Here is a 22,093-nt window from a genome sequence, read left to right on the forward strand (position 1 = left end):
CAGAGAAAGCAGCGGTTTCACAATGAGGCTAAAGTTTGGTAACCACTGTCGGCAGAAGGAGGTGAGGCCTAGTAGGGAGCGAACCTGTTTCTGAGTCTTAGGGACAGGAGTTTCGAGAATGGTTTGGATCCGGTCGGGAGTGAGTTTCCTTCCGTCTTTGGACAAAAGGTGGCCTAAGTAAGTGACCTGGGGTTGGCAGAATTGCAACTTCTTCTTGGAGACCTTGTGGCCATTTTCCGCAAGGAAGTGCAGGAGTTGAATGGTGGCTGTAACTGCTAATGGAGTGGTGTCGGCTGCCAAAAGGATGTCATCGACATATTGCACTAACACCACTCCATCGGGTAACTGGACTTGATCCAGTTGTCTCTTGAGGGCCTGGCTGTAGATGCTAGGGCTTTCTGTGTAGCCCTGGGGTGCTCGGCAGAACCTATATGAGCGGGCTTTTAGGGTGAAGCCGAAGAGATATCGGCTGTCTGGGTGGATGGGGATGGAAAAGAATGCGTTTTTGAGGTCAATGACAGTGAAGGTGGTGGCAGTAGAAGGAATCAAAGTCAGGATGGTGGTGATGTCTGAGACCACGGGGTACTGGGGTACCACCACTTTGTTGATCTCTCGAAGGTCAATGATAAAGCGGTATGCTTTCTCATCTCCCTCTCCCTGTTTCTTGATGATGGGCAAGATAGGGCTGTTGCAAACGTTGCTAACCACTTCCTCTACCACTCCTGCGTCTATCAGTGACTGAATAATCTTTACCAATGCCTTCTCCCCCTCGGGCGATATCCGATATTGTGGAAGTTTTGGGAGTGTTGCGTCTGGTCGGACAGTAATGTGCACTGGGTCAATCATCATGCGCCCTACATCCGAATCCGTCTTGGCCCACAGATACGGAGGCAGAGTGTCAAGCAGGGATGTGTCAGCGTCGGTGATGGAAAACATGCGTCGGGGAGGGCAATGTCTAAGCAGAACGGGGTTGTCGTAAAGGAAAACTCGAACTCCGTCTTGAGAACATCTAATTGTCGCTCGGAAGTGTTTCAATAAGTCAAGTCCCATAATGGCGTCAGGGCTATTGGAGGAAAGCAAAAACGTGGTGTCAGTGGTGTTGTTTTCTAAGTCGAAGAGGATCGGGCGGATAAAGGGTTAGTGGAGGGCGTTCCATCGAAACCTGTCGATGTTATAAGTGAGCCAGACAAGGGTGCCCTTGGAATCAGTCGTTTAGATAACGCACTACGTGTTGCGCCAGTGTCTACCAGAAATGGAGACTTTGTACCCAAGACCTTAGCAGTGACGTAAGGGCCTTGCTGGTCAACATAGAGCTCGACTGGATCCCTCCCTTGCCCTTGGCAGTCCTATGCAAAGTTGTGGGCGTCATCGTAGTCAGATTGCTGGCATTGGTTCTGTCTGGGTCGATCAAATGTATTTGGTCTGCCTGATCTGTCGTTAGTCGTGTCATTTGGGGGCCCTCGCTGCTGTCCCTTATTTCTCGGTCCACTTGCTATGTCCTTGGGGTCTTTGTTTCTGATTATTTCCAAAAGAACCGGGCACTGGGATTTCCAATGGCCAGTTCCTTTACAGAAAGCACACTGGTCCTCTCTAATGTCTGTACGTCCAATGTGGGGAGTCAAAGTGCGGTCCTTGGGAGGTGCAGTCTTAGGGACGTTCGTCTGATAGTTTCCCCGGTATTGGTCTCGTCCTATAGTCACCCCTTGCAGTTGTGCAATCATCACCCTCTCTTTCAAGTCCTTCTTCTTTTTCTCTGTTGCTCTATCATTTTCATTTTTCTGATGTTCATAATATTGGGCCATCTGGAGGATAGCCGTAGGTTTGGAGGCTGCCCAACTACTCTCGCTGGCCTGCAGTTTCTGGGAGACCTCTGGTGACAGACCCTTAACATAATTCTGGACAAACAGATGGTGTCCGGTTGCAGTGGTCATGTCCTGGCCGCTGTAATCGGAGAACACCGTTTCAAACCGGGAGAAGTAGTCCGATACATCCTCCTGGGGTTTCTGGCGACAGGCCGTTACTATCGACCAGTCCACTTTCTTTTCTGGAATCAGGGTTTTTAATTTCTGTACGATTTTATCTGGGAGGTCTAAAATGGATTTCAAAGGCTTTTGTCCAGGTTCTCGTTGTTTATCAATGCCATCGAGTTGTGACCAGGTATGTCCAAACAGCTCAAGGTGGTCGACTTTCCGGATTTGCTTCCACACATCAGCTGGTAGACAAAACACGAAAAACAAGTCGATGTCAGCCAGGGTCATAATCGTTGAACCTAGGGCTGTACCTAATTCAGTATAGAAGGCAGTGGGGTTTTTACGTAGGTCAGGCAGAGATTTTCGGAATGTCAGAATCTCTTGCCGGTCCCATGGCTGGTAGACCCAGTTGTACACTACCCTTCCTTTTGCATCTTTGTGGTTTGCATCATCGTTAGTCCCTTCACCTCGTGGAGGAACCCAGTAAGGGGCAGCCTCTCGTATCGGCATCATGGCGTTAGATTGCTCAGTTTGTGGTTCGGTCGCTACGGATGTCGTGGGTTTAGTTCCCGATTCTTGTTCAGTGAGGTGGCGGAAAACCTCAAGCGTACGCATAAGGAGGTCCATCACATCACACTCGCCCTCATCCCCGATATCGACCTTCCGGTACAGAGCCGTTAGGCTCTCCGGACCTTTGTCTCGATATCGGTCCTCGTATGCGTTCAAGACATGGTAACACAGTCGTACGGTAAAATGTCGTCTGTGACTCCCTGTATACGAGTTAAACATATCCGTGATGTACTCTTCATCTTCCTTCCTTTCTACCAGTGTCCTTGCTATCTTGTCAATCCCTGCTCGCTCATCTTTGCTTAGTCTGCTTGTTCTTGCAGAACCAACCCTTCGGGTCTCAGGGTCGCCTAACGTTGTCGTTTGCGTAGTATCTAATACAAGGAGTTCGGCCGGCACAGAGGCCATGGGGGCCGAAGCTGTGTGCTACTCTCGTTTGTACCTGGGGGTGGTGGGTGCTGTGCTAAGGGTTGGGAAGGGGCATATGGAGGGGGCATGTAGATGATCGGAGGACCTAACAGCAGATCATCGTTGGCTCGTTGTTTCGAGGGTAATTCAGGGTAGAGCGTGGAGGACGTTCTAACCGGACACTGGCTTGATGTTTCCATTTCTAGTTTCTGTTTGGCTTCCTCTCTTTCCTTTATCTCTTCTTCTAGTTTCTGAGCAGCTAGGTGGGCTGCTTTTCGCAGCTCTTTTCCCAACCTACTCTCAGTTCTCTTTTTACGTTGTTCAGTTTCTTTGCGCCACATGCCGAAACTATCAAGCATAGTGGGCGTTGTCTTGTTTTTACCAAGGGCTGTTTCTAGCGCGTTTATTTTATCATCATCGAAGGATCCTATCAGTTGCCACTGACTTTCTCGATCCTTTTTCATATATTTATGCCACAGCTTGCTATAGGCTGTAGCGATCAATCCATGCTTCATGAACATGTCCTTATTAGGGGTGCCTTCCAGTGGAGCCGGATGGTTCATCTCTAATAAGCGGTCCGGGCTAAACAGGCTACCAATCAGTGGGGAGAAGACAGGCATGACGGATCACAATGGGGACAAAAGTCAGCACTACCTATCTTATCACTGCGTGCAAAGACTAGACAGAATATTTCTATTCTACGTTGTTTGCAGGCAGTGAATACCTCATGAACCAATATCGAACAGTCAATGTTCGGTCAATCAAACAATCAGTGGGGAGAATAAGTAGGCCCGCAAAGGTCTGCGTTACCTACCCTTTCACTATCTGCAAAGAGGGAACCTGTTCTTTCCTGTTTGCAGACAGAGAATCTCCAGAAAACAATCCGCGAACAGTAGTTCGGGTTCAAACAATTAATCAGTGTGGGAGAGGGAAATCTCCAGAGAACAATCCACGAACCGTAGTTCGGGTTCAAACAATCAATCAGTGGGGGAGAAAGATAGGCACGACGGCTGCGTTACCTATCCTTCACTGCTTGCAAAGAGAGAGCCTGTTGTTTCTCCGTTTGCAGACAGCGAATCTCCAAACAAATCAACAAAGAGTAATACTAGTATTTTCCAAACAATCAAACAATCATTTCGCAATTCGTCGTGTTTACACGACCTTACCCGGACCGCATGGACAGTTTCTTGTCTTCCGAATCCAGCGCCCGATCGTCCTCTATTCTTCGTATTCCTCGCGGCACTCCTGATGGTTCCCAGTCAGGACCGTAGATCACTCGAGAGAGGTCTGTTCGGAACCAGTGAAGTTCGGATGATCGGCTGTCAGACGAGGGTCTATCGGACAGGTGCACTCCCGATCGTTGCAGTCGTTCACTCTGTCATCAGGACCTCTCCCACTGGATCCACGAGTCGCTGATGGGCCCCACGTTTGGGACGCCAATTGTAAAAAGGTTTCTGAAGCAACCAATAAACAAAGATCCTTAAGTATTGCCCGGCGGTGTCGCCTCTTTAACCCACAAAATATTAATCAATGAAGAGGCAGGCGCTGGAGACTGGAAGGCAGGAAACAAGGGTTTATTCTCTCCGGAAGAGAACACATCAGTTCGGACAGCAAGTATCGTCACGAGGTGCTCTAGCCGCATCTCTGAGGCTTGGCCTCTTATACACAAGTTTATGATCTTTATTGCATGTAACACATTCTTGCAATGCTTTGAAGTATGAAAGGACATCCTCGGAATCTCCCCTTCAGGCCCGTTCCCACACACATTTACAGTTGAAGTCCCCACCCCGGTCACAACAGGTGGTGATTATCGCGCAGCTGGACATTCCGCCGATTCACGGAATGTGTGGGGTTGATCGGATCTCATAGGGTGGGGGCTTTGATCAATTCGAGGGTCCTTTAATGGGGGAAGCTTCCTACTGTACGGGGGGGCGATAAACAGTATCCGGTGGCGGCCTGGGAACGAGGAAGACAAACGGGCACACAGGAAAAGGGGGTTTGTATCAAAGGACCTGGGACCATGAAAGGAATGAAGGGAGGTGTCGCGCTGGGAACAGGATGGGATTCCGAGGCAGAGCTGCGCTGAAGAGGGGTTTATGACCCAAGGCATGTGAGAGCGGGGGGTTGTCAGCGTGCGGGGGGATGCCTGCGAGGTTAGGAGAGAGAGAGAGAGAGAGAGATGCGCTGGCTATCAGCGAGGGGCAGGGAGGCCATGGTGCTCAAAATGGCTGCCGCTTACATGCACGAATGGGCTCAAAAAGAGCAAGATGGCGCCGATAATGTTGACGTTTGCAGCCTAACTTTTAACATCTCTCCCTCTGGCTTACACCCTTCTTTACCTTGCACCCTTCTCCCCTCCGCCTTGCATCCTTCTCCTCTCTACCTTGCATCCTTTTCACCCTCTGCCTTGCACCCTTCTCCCACTCCGCCTTGCACCCTTCTCGGCCACCCCCTTGGACCCTTCCCACTCAGTGGAGGGGTCTGACACCTAGAACAATGGCACCATTTCAAAAGCATGATGGACTAGGGCCGGCCCTGACTGGAACCACACCGGACCCACAGCGATCCAGGGCCCCCCCCCTGCAGACGCCCATGCCAGGGTGCACATTCTTCCGGTCCCATCCCACCACCCCCGCATATCTCCCCACCTCACCTCTGCTTCCACTAACAGGCCATAGAGCCGTCCCGGTGTTTTCGTTTTTTTTCTTGACATTTTTCAATCTTTCTCACCGTTTTGAATACGTTTAGATTTGTTCTTCCTGTGGCACAATGGCAGACAAATATGTATGAAAAACGATCATTCTGACTTATTCCGGGGTCCGAACAGGTTGCATGACACTTCATCATGTGAACTGTATGCCCAAATCAGGTCCACTGAAATGAAGCCAGTGTGCATTCTTTGCGTTTACCTTATAATTATGGATCTGCCACATAATCCATTATCTGCTGCATAATCGACAGATTTTAACAAGAAAATGTATTTCTAGCTCAAACGGATCAGAAGTTACTAAAAATGTGCAACGTGTTCCCATGCTGTGGAAGGTCATTTGCAAAGACTGGCTGATCATCTTTCAATTTTTTATTCCCCGTTGTAGCCTATTGAGACTATACACACTATAATCCTGGCCCCCTGATCTACCTCCGTAAAAAAATTGCTGTCCAGAGTTTTTCATTTTTTATTGTCTTTTTGGATCATCAGAGAAGCAATTTAGCTTGGATAGACATTGCTGACCCAGGCTGAATTTTTCTGGACTACATTTTGTAAAAAGATGATGTATCGAAGTGTTGATGTAATATTTCAAGAACCATAAGACCTATATATTTCATTTTGGTGTCAAAACTGAGGTTTTGGGGTCTAGTAGTTATATAGATACAGAAAATAACTCCTCGGAGCAACCCTTCCACCATTGTCCAAAATAGCGGCCATATTAGAGCAAGAAGAGACATATATAGGAATGAAAGAATTAAAAATGGATTTTAATCCTTTTATGTATACACCAAACAATGTTTATGATCTGAAAATAACAAAAAAAGAACATTTATCACGTCTGTTTTAGAAACATTTTCATAGATTAATTATTTATTTCGGCAATGTTTCGTAATACATTTGCAGAATGTTAAACATTGGAGAAGAGCATATCAACAGGGACATCTTTTTGTAGTACAGGTTTTGCAAGTACATGTACAGTTCTGTGGGAAGAGGCTTTAGAAATGTCATAGTTTTAGCACTCGATCAATATCTTTCCAACTAAATTCACACTGATCTGTCTCTAAATATGCATAATCCAAAATATTTACACATCTTCTGATCAAGTAAAACTCTCTTTTGATGTGTCCAGGCACAGAATATGACGTCGGTGGACGGTCAATTAGCGGGACTGATCGCTTGAACTCACTGTACCGAAGATTGTCAAATATGTGACAGTTAAAACTCGTTTTCCACACACTCACAAGGTATTTTTCTGCATCTTTATAGACACATTATTCTTCTCTTCAACAAATCCTTTTAGAAACTTCACAGGTTCAACAGTTAAAGCACCAAGCTTTGTTCCAATTTTGCTCACAGTGTCTTCACCCGTACGAATATGTGCCTTGTTAGAACACGGGGCATCTCTGGGTCAAGTTTCTTGTATTTGGATATTTGGATATTTGGAGGGGTATTTATAGAGCGCGGCGTTCGCTCCGGAAGGAGCATCATGGCGCTGAAAAGTCCTTGAAGCCAGGTCTTAGAGTGGTGGGGGGGAGGCTAGATGGAGGCTTTAGTCCAATCGTCGGGAAGATTGAAAATCCATGTTTTGAGAAGTTTTCTAAAAGGCTTCTCAAGAGTCTGAAGTCTCAGATGTCTGGGCATACTGTTCCAGGCTCTGATAGCCAGGGTGCTTAGGGTTTTTCCGCCTTTAGACTTCAGGTTGAACTTGGTGGAGGTCATGAAATTTTCTTGTGAAGATCGGAGGGATTGACTCGGGTTGTAGTGTGGGAAGCGTCTGGTAAGATAGATGGGACCTGTTTTGTTAAAGGCTCGGAAGGCAACGGTGAGAATCTTGAAGAGTATTCTCTTGTGCAGGGGAAGCCAATGTAAGGTCTTTAGGGCTGAGGAGATTGAGGATTTACGAGGTAATTTTAGGACAAGGCGGGCGGCAGTGTGTAAAACACTTTGGAGTTTGGAGAGAGTGGACTTCTTGGTCCCTGCCAGGAGGCCGTTGCAGTAGTCTACACGCGAGAGAATGAGGGCTACTGTTACCGTTTTTTTAGAATCGAGGGGGAGGAAGTTAAAGAACTTTCTCAGGGATTTGATTATGCCGAAGCATTTGCCTGCTACGGTCGTGGCATGATGGTCAAATGAAAGATCAGAGTCAAAAAGAACCCCGAGGTTTCTGGCAGAAGTGACGGTCTGGGGGGGGCAACAGAGTTGTCGGGCCACCAAAGGGCAGGACAGAAAGAGGCGTTCTTTCCAATGGGGAGGATCTCAGTTTTATTTGAGTTGCAGCGGAGGTGGTTAGCGTCCATCCATTGGAATACCGCAGTTAGGCAGTGTTTAAGATTGAGCTCTGCCTTGTTGGAATTATCGTCTAGGGGGATGATCAACTGAGTATCATCGGCATATGAAGTGACAGCTATGCCGAATGATTCTATCAGGGTGAGAAGAGGGATGAGATAAATGTTAAAAAGGAGGGGGCTTAGGATGGACCCTTGGGGGACTCCGGAGGACACCTTTTTCTCATTGGATTGAAAAGGGCCCAGGGTGACAGTTTGGGACCTATCAGTGAGAAAGGATCTGATCCATGATAGGGCTGAGTCAGAGATGCCGATGTCCATTAATCTGTTGATCAGGATGGAGTGGGATATGGTATCGAAAGCTGCCGTGAGGTCAAGAAGGATAAGGATGGCCTTCTTCCTTTGGTCTTGCAGTGATTTAATGGTGTCGGTCAGTTAAATTAAGGCAGTTTCGGTTGAATGTTTAGACCGGAACCCGGATTGCTGGGGATGGAGTATGTTGTGGGTTTCCAGAAAGGTTTTGAGTTCTTTGTGGACTAGCTGTTCTGTTATTTTACCCAGAGCGCGGAGAAGGGTGATGGGATGAAGGTTGGTCAGGTCCACTGGGGATTTGTTTGCTTTTTTCATAAGTGGCTTGACAACACCTTTTTTCCATGAGCGAGGAACAGAACCAGAACTGGGAGACAGGTTGATAATGTCATTGACGATAGGGTTAATCTCATTGATGATTAGATGGAGAATCTTAGAGGGGCAGGGGTCGGAGGGGGAGCCGGATTTGCAGGAAAGAATCGCTTCTCTGGTTTGAGCCAGAGTGACCGGGGTGAAGTTTTTGAGACTATCAGCAGTCAGGCAAGGTTGATCGGGATGGGGGAGTTTATGGATGGTAGGGGGAGGGGGGAAGTTTTTTTGAATGGAGGTGATTTTATCGTCAAAGTATTCTGAGATCTTATCACATAGCTCTTGGGATGGTGGGATTTCGGGTTGGAGAGCTTTTGGATGGGTGAAGGTAAATGTATAGATGTAAATGTATAGGCATTTATATAGCGCACTACTTACCCGTAGGGTCCCAAGGCGCTTCGACCGCTGCGAAACCCTTCCTGGCTTCCCTGAGAGATGGTCCCTTAATGGGTATCTCCAGGGTGAGACCAGGCATCCCCGGCGGTCTGGTGGGGCCGTTAGTGAAGATGAGGCAAGCTAATGCCCAGAGTTGCCGAGTGTGATCGCTGATCAGAGTGGGCACCGAGGCGAGAGAATTATCGAGTCCGCTGACCCTGGTCCAGAGACCTGCCGCGCCGGGAATCGAACCCTGGTACCGGGCCGTCCTCTGCTTCTGGGTCTGCCGCCTCTAACCAGTGAGCCACACTACTTCACTAGAAGTTTTGAAAATAAAGTCTTTTGCTTTTGGCTGGCATCTTTAATGGCATTTACGTAGAATGTTCTCTTGGCCGATTTGATGGCAGAGAGATAGTTTTTCCTCTGGAGGATGTAGGCGCTTTGGTCGTCATTGTCGTAGGCAGTGCTGGTCCTAGGCCTTCTGAGGCCCTGGGCGAACGGGAAGATGTGAGGCCCCCCCCTAATAAATCTATAAATCATGAGCCTGCACTCTTTATGTCTAGGGGCAATGTGGTGCGTGCGTTTCTGCAGGACACTGGGTATGTCCCCGAATCCCCCTCCCCTCAAACTGGTTTCCTGCATTCCATCACCTCTTGCCTCAAGCTAGGTGGTGGGGTGCGTGCGCCGTGCACGGTGACTGACGGACTGCCTGCCCTTACTGTAATGTAACTGTTATTAGTTATTGCCTCAGCTGCTTTTTAACCTAATTTCATGACGGGCCGCGGGGCCGGCCGGCGGTGGGCCCCCTTTTCTGTGTTCTACTGTGGGGCCGGCGGCGGGGCCCCCAGGAGCGCGAGGCCCTGGGCAGCTGCCCATACCGCCCATGCCTAAGACCGGCCCTGGTCGTAGGTTCTACGCCATTTACGTTCCGCTTTCCTGCAGAGTAGATGTGCGGAGGCTAATTCAGGTGTAAACCAGGGAGCTTTGATTTTAGTTTTCTTCAGGACTCTATCCTGATGATTGGGGGGGCACCGTTTAGCAATTTCTTGTGAGAGCCAGTTATTGAGGCTGTCTGCGTCTCTGTCGATGTTACCGGATAGAGAGGGGGAGTTGGTTTGGGAAAAGGGATTGAGAATGAGATTTTTCTGGACCGTTTTCCAGTTTGTAGAGTGACCATGATGAGTAATACATTTATTGATGATTGGAGGGTGGCAGCTAGAGATGTGGAAGGGGATCAGGCAGTGATCAGTCCATATCTGGGGTAGGGGGGGCAGGGTGGTGAGAGAAGGGAAATTGGAGCAAACACCATCCAAGGTGTGACCAAGAGAATGTGTAGGCAACGTGACACTTTGTTGTAAGTTGAAGATTTCAAGTGTCTGAAGAAAATTACTTGTTTGAGAGTCGGCGGAGGTCTCAAGGTGCAAATTAAAATCTCCTAGCAAGGTAAAGTGTGGGTAACGAAGTAGGAAGTGTCCTAGAGCGTCGTTGAGAGAGTCGAGAAATTTAGCAGCATTGCCGGGTGGGCGGTAGATCAGGCCACCTGAGAGGGAAAGGGATTGGCTGAGTTTGATGGAGAAGCCCATTCCCTCTGCGTCGATGAGAGGGTCAAGGCAGAAGGTGTGACAATTAAAGGTGTTCTTCAGAATAACTGCGACACCTCCTCCTCTACCTTTCTGTCTGTCCTGTCTGTAGAAAGAGTAGCCCTGGGGAAGGGCTACAGCTATGTCGGGGTTACTGTTCTCAGTGAGCCAAGTTTCGGTAATCATGAGGCAGTCAAGGTCATGGTCTATGATGAGGTCATGAATGTCTTGACTATGTTTGCACATCGACCAGGCATTTATCAGGCCACCTGTGAAGAATGGTCGCTGGTGCTTGGGGGGGGTTTGCTGGTCGTGGTCGAAAGTGAGTGACCAGCGGCATTTAGTGCAGCTGGCGGAACCGACTACTTTTGACAGGTCAAGCTTGCAGGAGCAGCCGGGACTGGCTCGGAGTCGGAGGAGGTCGTAGGGTGCATACCTGATAGTTGGAGGGATTGGGGCAGGGGTTCCTGCGCCTGGCGCAGTCTTGGCGCGGACGGGCGCAGACGGGCTTGCCTTAGGCGCGCCTTCGGGGCGCACAAACGGCGCTCCCGCTGAGCTCGTCCGCTGCGCGTCCTATGCATGCACATTTGTAAGAAAGGAAGAGGGGGTGGCCTAAAAAGGGGGCGGAGTCAGCGCGCACGCCGCTGGTGATGGCGGCTGCAGGCAAAGAACTAGGAAGGGCGCGAGCCAGCTATTGAGATCAGCTGTGCGCTAAGGTAAATGCGAGCGCTAAGGTGTGCTTAGTTTTTAAAAGCAGGAGAATAGTGACACCACACAAATAGAAAGAAATGCAGTGAAATAGCAAATTTTAAAAACAATTGAGTACCTCCAGCTCCCGGCTTCCGCCTCAGGACTGGGTCAAGGGTTTACTGGTGCCGCTAGGAATCAGCGGGTTAAGTACGGCGGTCAGGGGGCATGGCCTAAAAAGGGGGCGGAGTCAGCGCGCACGCCGCTGGTGATGGCGGCTGCAGGCAAAGAACTAGGAAGGGCGCGAGCCAGCTATTGAGATCAGCTGTGCGCTAAGGTAAATGCGAGCGCTAAGGTGTGCTTAGTTTTTAAAAGCAGGAGAATAGTGACACCACACAAATAGAAAGAAACAGTGAAATAGCAAATTTTAAAAACAATTGAGTACCTCCAGCTCCCGGCTTCCGCCTCAGGACTGGGTCAAGGGTTTACTCAGATTTGTACAGAATATAAAGTGGGATTTAGTGTCTTTTCTTGCCTGTTCCAGAACGTATCCATAACTCTGACAATCCTTGACTTATTAACATTGCAACAAATCTAAGTAGTGCAAAAATAATATCTGTGTCATTTGACAGTACAATGACTCAATTGGAACATATTTTCGAACAGCCAACTCAACGTATGGCACAACGCAAAGGTGAACTTCCTCCAATTTGCTGATAAGGTCGTGAACAATACGGCCCATACTTTTTGAATATATCTCTGCAGGCTACAACTCCTCATTGACAATCATTCCACTTGCAATAATTGGATTTTAGTGTTCACTAAAGCATTAGCAATGTTTTTGTTGAGTTAGCATCTCCAAGTAAATCTTGTTTGATGTTGATGGCCAGAACTGATCAAGTTGCACAGGCTTAGGTGTCGAACTTCTGATGCAGGCAAGATAAATTGTTTCACTTGTAGACATTCGTATGATTCTTTCACATTCTTTGATAGATATTTCAAGATAACTGTCAAAGACAATGTGCTGTTCTTGTAAGGTGCACACTGATTTTGATATCTGTAGAATAGTCTGAAGGACCTTTCCGAAGTTTTGTATGGATTAAATCTTGACCATTCACAATTGTGAAATATAGACCACAACAGAAGCAACTTTCAATGATGACATCTCTTCAAATTGAAATTCTTCAGGTGAAAGGTTTTTTAGCTCTTTTATGAGTTTGTGCTTCACTGGTTTGGTTGCAGCATCTCCATCAAATAATGCATTTATTGGAAGAAGATAATGCAACAGAATGTGGTTGATAAATGTACCTATTCCTTTTGCTACATCCATTCCTCTATTTACTTGCGAAAGTTGTTTTTAATAACCTGTTTTGTAGTTAGATGAAACTCTTAATATGGCAATCTGAAAGAAACACGTTAGTTATAGATTCCTTACCTTACAATTAACCCCAGGCATCAGACTGGATCCGGAATTTCTTTCGTCAGCAGTATCGGAAGGTGGTGTCGGTCGACTCTGCGTCTGTCGTTGGCGTTGTGGTCGCCGGGTTGACGTAGCGGTAGCTACTTAGATGCCACCCTCACGCACTGATGTCAGTTCTTTCTTTTTGCGCGCCAGCCAGTGCAGATCCGGAGAGAGCGGTACCTCTGGTAATTTTTTGACTGAACAATTTGAGCAACTTTTGTCGACGTCTTTTTTGAGTCTACGACTCCTGGTGCGTGAGGGATGCCCGATTCAAGGCATGCGGATCCTGTACCTGACTGATGTCAGTTACGGGTCCGCACTGCATCTGCCTCTTTTGCTTGGAGTGCAACCACGGCCCCAAGTCATGCTCCAAGTGATGGTACTTGGCTCCGAAGGATTTGCAGGAGCCGTCCCGAAGGCTGCTTGAGCGCCAGATCCGGCGCCGAGAGAGGTTTTTGTGCCCCTGTTTACTCCTGGGGTCCCTTTTCAGCCAGATAGGCAACCTGAGGATGGGGAGGAGGACTGGGAGGAGTCAGGTGACCCTTTAACTGATCAGCTAGGATCTGAACAGGACTTGAGAGAGGAACTGGGGGATGCCTTCGGTCTTAACACCTCCCCTGACCATGGCATGTTGTCTCCTCCTACCGTGGCTATGGAGGAGGGAGCATCTACGCAGTGGTGTTGCGTGGGGCGGCAGAGGCTCTCAACCTCAAGCTTTCCATGGTGGCAGTCAGAACTAACCTCCTGATAGAGTTGCTTCAGCGGGCTGCAAGCTTTTCATAGCCCCTGCTGCTGTTTAATGAGGCCCTTACCGACATCCTTTTGGGCACATGGTCCAGGCCCAAAGCGAGGCTCCCCTGGACAGGATGATTGCCAGACGCCACCGTCCGGCTCCGGGCTATCCTACTTTCCTCTCCCAACCCCCCACCTTAGAGAACTTGGTGGGCCAAGCCTTCACTTCAGAGAGCTCATTCCCTACCGCTCCACTGGAAAGGGAATCCAAGATGCTGGATCATCTTGGGAACAAGATTTTCCCTTCCGCCAGCTTGGGACTGTGGTCGGTAAACACCACATGTCTCTTGGGCCGGTATTCCCACTCTGTGTGGTATATGGTTGCGCAGGTGCTGCCTCATTGTCCAGAGGGGGCCTGGACAGTGCTCTCCCAGGCTGTTGCCGCCGCGAGAGATGCAGCGAAGTTTACCATCTGTTGTAGGCAGGATACCGCCGAATCTCTAGGCAGGACAATTTCCACGTCTGTAGCACTTCTTCGCAACGCCTGGATGAGATTGACTGGCTTTCTGGGGATGTCCTGAACAGGATTCAAAATGAAAGTTATGCTGTTCCTCAGTGATAGAGTGCACGAGTTAGGGAGACCGTGACCAACTTAACCCCAGAGGGGTTTAGAGTTGGGGATCCTTGTATTGGATTGTAATGCCCTCACACAACCTTTCAGGTGTCATGCATCATCATCTGGGCTGCTCCTCGTTGGGTTGGCTGTGCAATACCCAACGGGCTCCCTGTAGTAGGGTCACTTTGTCGGAGATCTTTTACCAATGGCTGTATGGTGAAGTGGGGGTGAGGAGCCAGAACTATGCAGACGTAGAAGTTTTGGGTAAAATAGGGTGGGAGTACCAGGAAACCCAAACTTTATTCTAGGGGTCTCCTACCCTAAGTAAAAACAAGCACCAAGCTTGATGTCTTGGGTTGGAGCGTCCCTATTGGTAAGTGAAGGTCAACATGTTTCTCGCTTTAAGCATATTCTACCTGTAATTCTTCAGGACCAGAGAAGTAAGACTATCTACACTTTAACATTTGGTGACATGGAATCATACTCACATCAACCAAGTATCTACCTATTAGTATACCTGTTTAGACCTGGAACTACCTGTATGGGGAGACAAAATGTGACATCATTCAGGTTGGTATGGTACACATAAATAAACAGGTATTGTCCCTTAGTGACCCTGACTTCTTATCTATAGTGGTGAACAATAAATGCAATTGCATGGAGGACTCTAAAAACAGTTAAAACCAGTGACATGTAGTTAGTGCCCACAGTGAACTAGTGTGAACTATAGCCATTGTGGCACTTCAGTACTGCAGCAGAGGTACATACATGTGGATTCACCCAATTCTGTAGACTAACCAGACTTCAACAGTACCCGGTAGGTCACGCATAAGGCAATGCTTGTATGTAAGGCTAAATAAAGAGAGAGAAACAAACACAAAAAGGATGGCAACAGCATCACTTGATGCGCAGGGAACCATGTTCTCTTAGTAAAACAAACCCATACTTTTTCTCATTGTCTCACATGTACCGCCCATCACAGTTATCCCTTGCTCTCTGACAGGATTGGACTGTCCGTGTATAATCGTGGTGTCTTTGTATGATTGCCTAGAATTTACCCTCATCAGGTCGATTCTTGTTTTATATGTGTTTGTGCTATCCAGTTGTTTTACTGATCCTGATTTAAGCATAATGCTTCTCATGAACGCACCCATTAAGTTGCCAGTTAGCTGTCGCCCATCCACTCCTGTAATTAAATGAGCCTCTGTCGATGGCATTAGGGGTGGTCTCAGGGTTAAGTCAGTGTGGCGGCTTATAGATTAACTAAATCGTATTATACTGTTTTTTTTGGCCCCCAGGGTGGTCACGGGGTCTCGTGTTTGTGGAGTTTTGGCTTCATTGTCAGAAGAAACGAAAACAAGAAAAGAAAACGGCCATCAGACAAGTGCAGTGTGGTGTCACACACTGCGGGAAAGGCAGGGATTAGCAAACTGCCAGCAATAATAAACCGATTCCTTGTAAATGTTGGGCGGGAAGCATGCTGGTTGTTTTAAGGGTATAAACTCTGTGGGGCAGGAAGGGATTAACTAACTGATGGCAATAAATTCCCCCCAGTCACCGAGCAGGTGAGGTCCAGAGCGCGGCTTGAGTTTGAGTACTCATGATAGTGCTATTAACTAAGTCGCATTATACTGTTTTTGACCCCCAGGGTGGTCCCAGAGTCTTGTGTTTGTGGAGTTTTGGCTTCATAGTAAAAGAAAAGGGCCCACAGACGAGTGCCGTGTGGTGTCACACCCTGCGGAAAAAGGCAGGGATTAGCAAACTACTGGACCATCGTAAATGTGGAGCGGGAAGCATGCTGGTTGTTTTTAGGGGTATACAGTCTGTGGGGCCGGAAGGGATTAACTCACTGACTGCAATAAATTACCCCCAGTCACCGTGCAGGAGAAGTACAGAGCACGCCATTAGTTTAGGAGTACTCACAATTGTACGAATTCCGTGTCAGCCCCGACCTACCCACTCCTACCGGGTCCAGGAGGTTAGGCGGTGAGTGGTTTCCCTGATTATATCATTGTATTCGTCACATGTCAAGGGGAGGGACTACGTGAGTTGGTGTGTTTTTCCAGTTATGGAGGGACGTCATGTTTGGCCGCCATATTGAAGTGGTGTGTAGACCTAGTGTTGTCTTATCCCTGGTGCTGTTTGGATATAAACGGGTAGGCGGCCATGGATACCCAGTATGCATTTAATTTCGATTCTAATTTAATTTAATCCTGGTAGGAATTTATCACCTGGTGGAAATCTTTAAGTTCCAAAAAATGAGTTGGTGCTTCTAATCTGTCTTTTAGCGTTGGCCATTTTAGAGTTCGGGTCAGGCCTCATTGGGTCTAGGTCTCTAATGTGGTGAACTTCATATGTTACTTGGTATTGGTCGTACTCAGTAAACGTGGAGTCTCAAGGCACTCAAATGCTTCATTTATGTCTTAGTATGCCGGCCATTTTAGAGTGGTGTATGGCCTCATTGGGTCTAGGTCTGTATTTGGTGAATTTCCGGTTTTATTTAGTATTGATTGTACTCAGTGAATATGGAGTCTCATGGCACTCATAAGGGGATTGCACTAACCAATTACTTTGGTATGTCGGTGTTTCAGAGTGGGCAGTATTTGACCCTACAAGTTCGGGTACTAATCTACACCTTACAGGAGTCTAGTAGTTTAGTGGGGGCAGAGATGCGCACAGAAAGCTTAGTGTGGAAAAGATCTGCATATCTGGGCAATTTCTGATTCAGGGGATTGGGTTCAAGACCCTGTTATCAAGATCCTGTAATCCTGCCCCCCACCCATGTCGCCCGGTAGTTCTTGCCATTATCAGACTCTGCAGTGAGCACCACGGTATATCTTCATTCAGCCCTTTGTCGTTTGTGGACAACCTGTATATCCACCTCTGTTCTTTTGTGAAGAGACCTTGCTTAGTTATTTTGGGGAATGCTTCAAGGACAACCCATCTCAATGGTTCTGGTGTGTGGTTTTTTGCAAGGTAGTATAGGGAGAGGGGAAGAAGGTAAGCCTCTGACTTCTAGCAACTGAGTCCCGTATCTCCATTTTAGGGTGCAAAATCCATGAATAATGACAGACTGCGGACCTAGAATACTAAGGGAACCACAGTATATTCCAATATGGCCCTGGTCCACTTTGGATGCTTCCATATGTATTCAGTGTCTTTCAGGTTTCTATAGGGTCCACTTGATAGGAATATGGAGCCTGGACACTTGATAATGGTGTTTAACATCTGGTAAACCTAACCCTCCCGATGTTGATCCAGCGGGCTTCCAACCTGTGAAAACCTAACACCATATATTCATCTGGGCCCATATACACACTCACTCTTATAGGCTAGTTAACACCGCTGGGGTCACAGTTTTTACAAAGCTTAAATTAGATCAGTTACCTATCATTTCTCTAACCTTTCACTCATCCTAAAGCCTTTACTTTAGTCAGTTGACCTATTTAGTTGTAATAGTATTTGGCGATATGACATAGGTTAATTTACCTTCTATTTTATTAAATAACCACAGACTCAGGAAAGTTTGAATCTTTTATCTAGTTATATCATATGAGCAAAACAAATTAGTGTTAACTCCATCATATCCGAGGAAGTAAGATCAGTATACTCAATTTAGTATTCTAATAAATGAGATTTCACAACAAGTACCTCAGAAAAGGAGGATAGAGAGAAAAGTACATTGACACAATACACAGAGATATATTTACCTAGGATGGTGTGAAATCAGACCCCTCTGGCCAAGAGTTTAATGGGTCCCTTGATAAGATTAGTTATCTGAAAGAAACAAGTTAGTGTAAGATTCCTTACCTTAGAATATCCCCAGGCATCAGGCTGGATCCGGAAAGTTTTTGTCAGCAGTACCCTTGCACGTCGGTAGGTGTCGTCTGCAGCTCTTCGTCCGTCGTCAGCGTCGTGATCGCTGGAATGACGTCGTCAGAGTACTCAGATGCTGCACTCGCACGCTGACGTCAGTTCTTTTTTTCCGCGCCAGCTAGCTTAGATCCGGGAAGAGTAGTACTCTTAGTCATTTTTTGACTAACTTTTTGGGCTATCTTGGATCTCTTTTTTCGAGTCGACTTCAACTCCTGGTGCCGTATTCATCTCTCCTCCCTCCGTGGCTTCGGAAGAGGGTGCTACGTATGGTGTGGTGTTGCGCAGGGCAGCCAAGGCCTTGGCTTGTGAACTCCCTGCTGTGGCAGTGAGGACTAACCTCCTCACTGAGGTGCTTCAGCCGCCAGTAAGCTCCTCAGAGCCTCTACTGCCATTCAATGAGGCCCTCACGGACGTTCTGATGGGCACCTGGTCCAAGCCCTCCACAGTGCCCCATGTGGATCGGAACGTAACCCAACGCCACTGCCTGGCTCCGGGCGACCCTAGCTTTCTGTCCGTGCACCTCACCCTGAGAGCCTGGTGAACCAGGCTTCTACGTCCCAGACCGCATTCCCGACCGCTCGCCAAAAAGTTTGATCAGTTTGGGAAGAAACTGTTCTCCTCATTGAGTTTGGGGTTGCGGTCTATCAACACTGCTTGCCTTTTGGGCCATTATACCCATTCCTTGTGGGACACGATTGCAGACGTGCTGCCCCAGTGCCCGGAGGAGGCCCGGGCCCGGCTCACGTACGCCCTTGCGGAGGGGCGAGATGCAGCGCGTTATTCCATCAGGTGTGGACTGGATACCACGGACTCGCTGGGAAGGGCGATTTCCACAACGGTGGTGGTTCACCGCCACGCCTGGCTGAGGTCCACCAATTTCTCAGGCGATGTCCAGGCCACGCTCATGGACATGCCCTTCGATGGCCGTCTCCTCTTTGGCGACAAAGCAGACAGTGCGCATGAGCATTTCAAGGACTCCAGGGCTACGGCCAAGCCCTTGGGCCTGTCTGGCCAGCGCCAGCCAACTTCTGCTTTTCGCCCCTTTCCTGGCCAAGGAAGGGGCACCCCAAACGCCCTGCCAATCACAGGCCGCGGAACCAGCCTCAACACGGCCGCAGATGTGGTAACTGCCGTGGCGGTGCCGGGGGACAACAGAAAGGTAAATCCAATCCGCTCCCACAGCATCTGCCTCAAAGCCTTCCTAGTCTGAGCTTTCAGGCCCATTCGACGTCAGTGGGGGCAGGGTCCGCCATCACCTCCTCCACTGGTGCTCCATCAGGTCGGACAGGTGGGTGCTGCAAATCGTGCGAAGGCTACCTTCCAGGCGACCCCTCCAGGCATGCCAACGCAGTACCACAGCATGTCGGGGGATCACTTGCAACTTCTACAGGAGGAAGTTATGGCCCTCTTGGCCAAGGGGGCCATCAAGCGCATTCCTGGGCCAGAAGTAGGACGTAGATGCTACTCCCACTACTTTCTGGTACCCAATGGAATGGAATGGATGGAATGGAATAGGTTTTTATATAGCGCGATAGCTACCCGCAGGCGTCCTAGCGCTTTAGCAGATTCTGGACTCGGTGCAGTGCCAATAAGGGCAAAGGAGGCCTAAGCCCTATCTTGGACCTCCGGAGCATCAACGGCTTCCTCCTGAAGGAGAAATTCAAGATCCTGACTTTAGCTCAGGTCCTAGCTGCCCTAGACCCTGGAGACTGGATGGTATTGTTTGACTTGCAGGACGCATATTTCCACATCCCCGTCCTGCCGGCCAACCGGCGCTACCTGCGGCTCACAGTAGGCCACGAGCACTTTCAGTTTACCCTGCTCCCCTTCGGCCTTACCAACGCCCCTCTGGTGTTCACGAAAGTGATGCGGTGGTCGCAGCTCATCTGCGCAGATCAGGGGTTTCAGTCTTCCCCTATCCCGACGACTGGTTGTTGAAGGGAGGCTCGCCCCAGACAGTCGTCTCCCACCTTCAGACTAAGGCCAACCTCCTGCACTCGCTGGGGTTCTTCATCAACGTGCCGATGTCGCACCTGTGCCCCTCTCAGAAGCTCCTTTTCATCGGAGCGGTTCTGGACTCGGTGCAGTTTCAGGTTTATCCCCCCGAACAGCGGGTTCGGGATATTCCGGCTCTGCTTTCGATCTTTCAGCTTTTATCCCAAATTTCGGTCAGGTTGACTCTGCGGCTCCTGGGGCTAATGGCCTCCTGCATCCTTCTGGCAGATGCGGGCTCTGCAATGGGACCTGAAGTTTCAGTGGGCACAGCATCAGGGCAACCTGTCCGACCATGTCCTGATCTCGGAGGGCACTGCGAGTCAGTTGCAGTGGTGGCTCACAAACCCCATTTGGGTCAGCGGCAGATCCCTCTCCCTATCTCAACCGGAGCACGAAGTAGTGACGGATGCGTCCCTCCTGGGATGGGGGGCCACATGGGAGAGGCGGAGATCAGAGGCCTCTGGTATCCGGTGGAGTCCCGGCTCCATATCAACCTTCTGGAGCTGTGGGCTTGCACTGAAGGCATTCCTTCCCTCTGTCCGGGGAAGTGTAGTGCAGGTGTTCACGAACAACACCACTGCCATGTGGTACTGCAACAAACAAGGCAGGGTGGGGTTGTGGACCCTTTGTCAGGAGGCTCTGTGCCTCTGGACATGGCTGGAACACCAGGGCGTCACCCTGTTGGTTCAACACCTGGCAGGTTCCCTGAACACCAGGCGGACAAACTCAGCTGCCGCTGCATGATGGTTTAAGAATGGCGTCTGAACTCGGACATGGTGCAAGGTCTCTTTCGGCAGTGGGGAGAGCCTTGGTTATATCTATTTGCCACTGAAGAGAATGCTCAATGTCATCAGTTCTGCAGGTTGAAATTTCCAAGGCGGCACTCGCTCGGAGACGCTTTTTGTCGCGAGTGGAGCTGCAGTCTGTTGTGCCCCTTACCGCCTATACCACTTCTGCCCAGAGTGCTGAAGAAGTTCAAACGAGATCGGGCCCAAGTCATACTTGTGGCTCCGAACTGGGCACGAAGATACTGGTATCCCGAGGTACTCAGCATGTCAGTTGATCCCCCGATTTGTCTGCCTCTTCTGGAGGACCTTCTGTCGTAGCAGCAGGGGACGGTACTCCACCTGAACATGTCCAGTCTCCACCTACATGCATGGAGATTGAGCGGCGACAGTTAAGGCCATTTGACTTCCCTCCTGAAGTCTGTGATGTGATTGTGGCAGCCAGGCGTCCCTCCACAAAATCAGTATACTCCTGCAGGTGGAACAAATTTGTGGCATGGTGCACAGCAAAGTTTGTGGATCCACTCTCTGCCCCCCTTTCTTAGGTTCTTCTCTTTCTTCTTTCTCTTGCCCAGCAGGGAGCTGCTCTGGGCACTATCAAAGGCTACCTTTCGGCCATTTCAGCCTTCTTGAGGCTTCCTGATCAGCCTTCTCTTTTCAAGTCCCTTGTTGTAAATAGATCCTTGAAAGTCATCACACACATGTTTCCTCCTGTTCCTTTCTTAATGCTTCAGTGGGACTTGAACCTTGTACTGACTTATCTGATGGGCGCTTCCTTTGAGCCAGTTCATAACTGTCCTCTACGTCTTTTAACTCTTAAAACTGCATTCCTGGTTGCCATCACCTCTGCCAGGAGAGTGAGTGAGCTCCAGGCTCTATCTTCCAAACCTCCTTTCCTCTCTGTCCATCCAGACAAGTTTGTTCTGAGGACTCGTCCTTCTTTCCTGCCCAAGGTTTTTACAGCCTTTCATATCGGGAAGTCCATCACCTTGCCGACCTTCTTTCTGCCTCTGCATCCCTCGAAAGAGGATGAGAGGCTCCACCGTCTAAACCCAAAACATGTGCTCTCCTTCTGTCTAGACTGCACACGCCAGTTCCGGGTGGGCGACCAGCTCTTTGTTGGTTACGTTGGCGCTATGAAGGGACGGGCGGTGCACAAACGGACCATCTTTCGGTGGGTCGTTTTGTGCATCAAGGTTTGCTACTCCTTGGCGAAAAAAGAGCCCCCTGTGGGGCTACGCGCCCATTCCACTCGTGCAACAGCAGCTACTACTGCCCTGGGTTGGGGAGTCCCCTTGCAGGACATCTGTCAGGCAGCTATGTGGGCCTCGCTGCACACATTTGCTAAGCACTACTGCCTGGACAGC

The sequence above is a fragment of the Lissotriton vulgaris genome, chromosome 9 (genome assembly GCF_964263255.1).
Source record: "Lissotriton vulgaris chromosome 9, aLisVul1.2, whole genome shotgun sequence".
NCBI classification, from domain to species: domain Eukaryota; kingdom Metazoa; phylum Chordata; class Amphibia; order Caudata; family Salamandridae; genus Lissotriton; species Lissotriton vulgaris.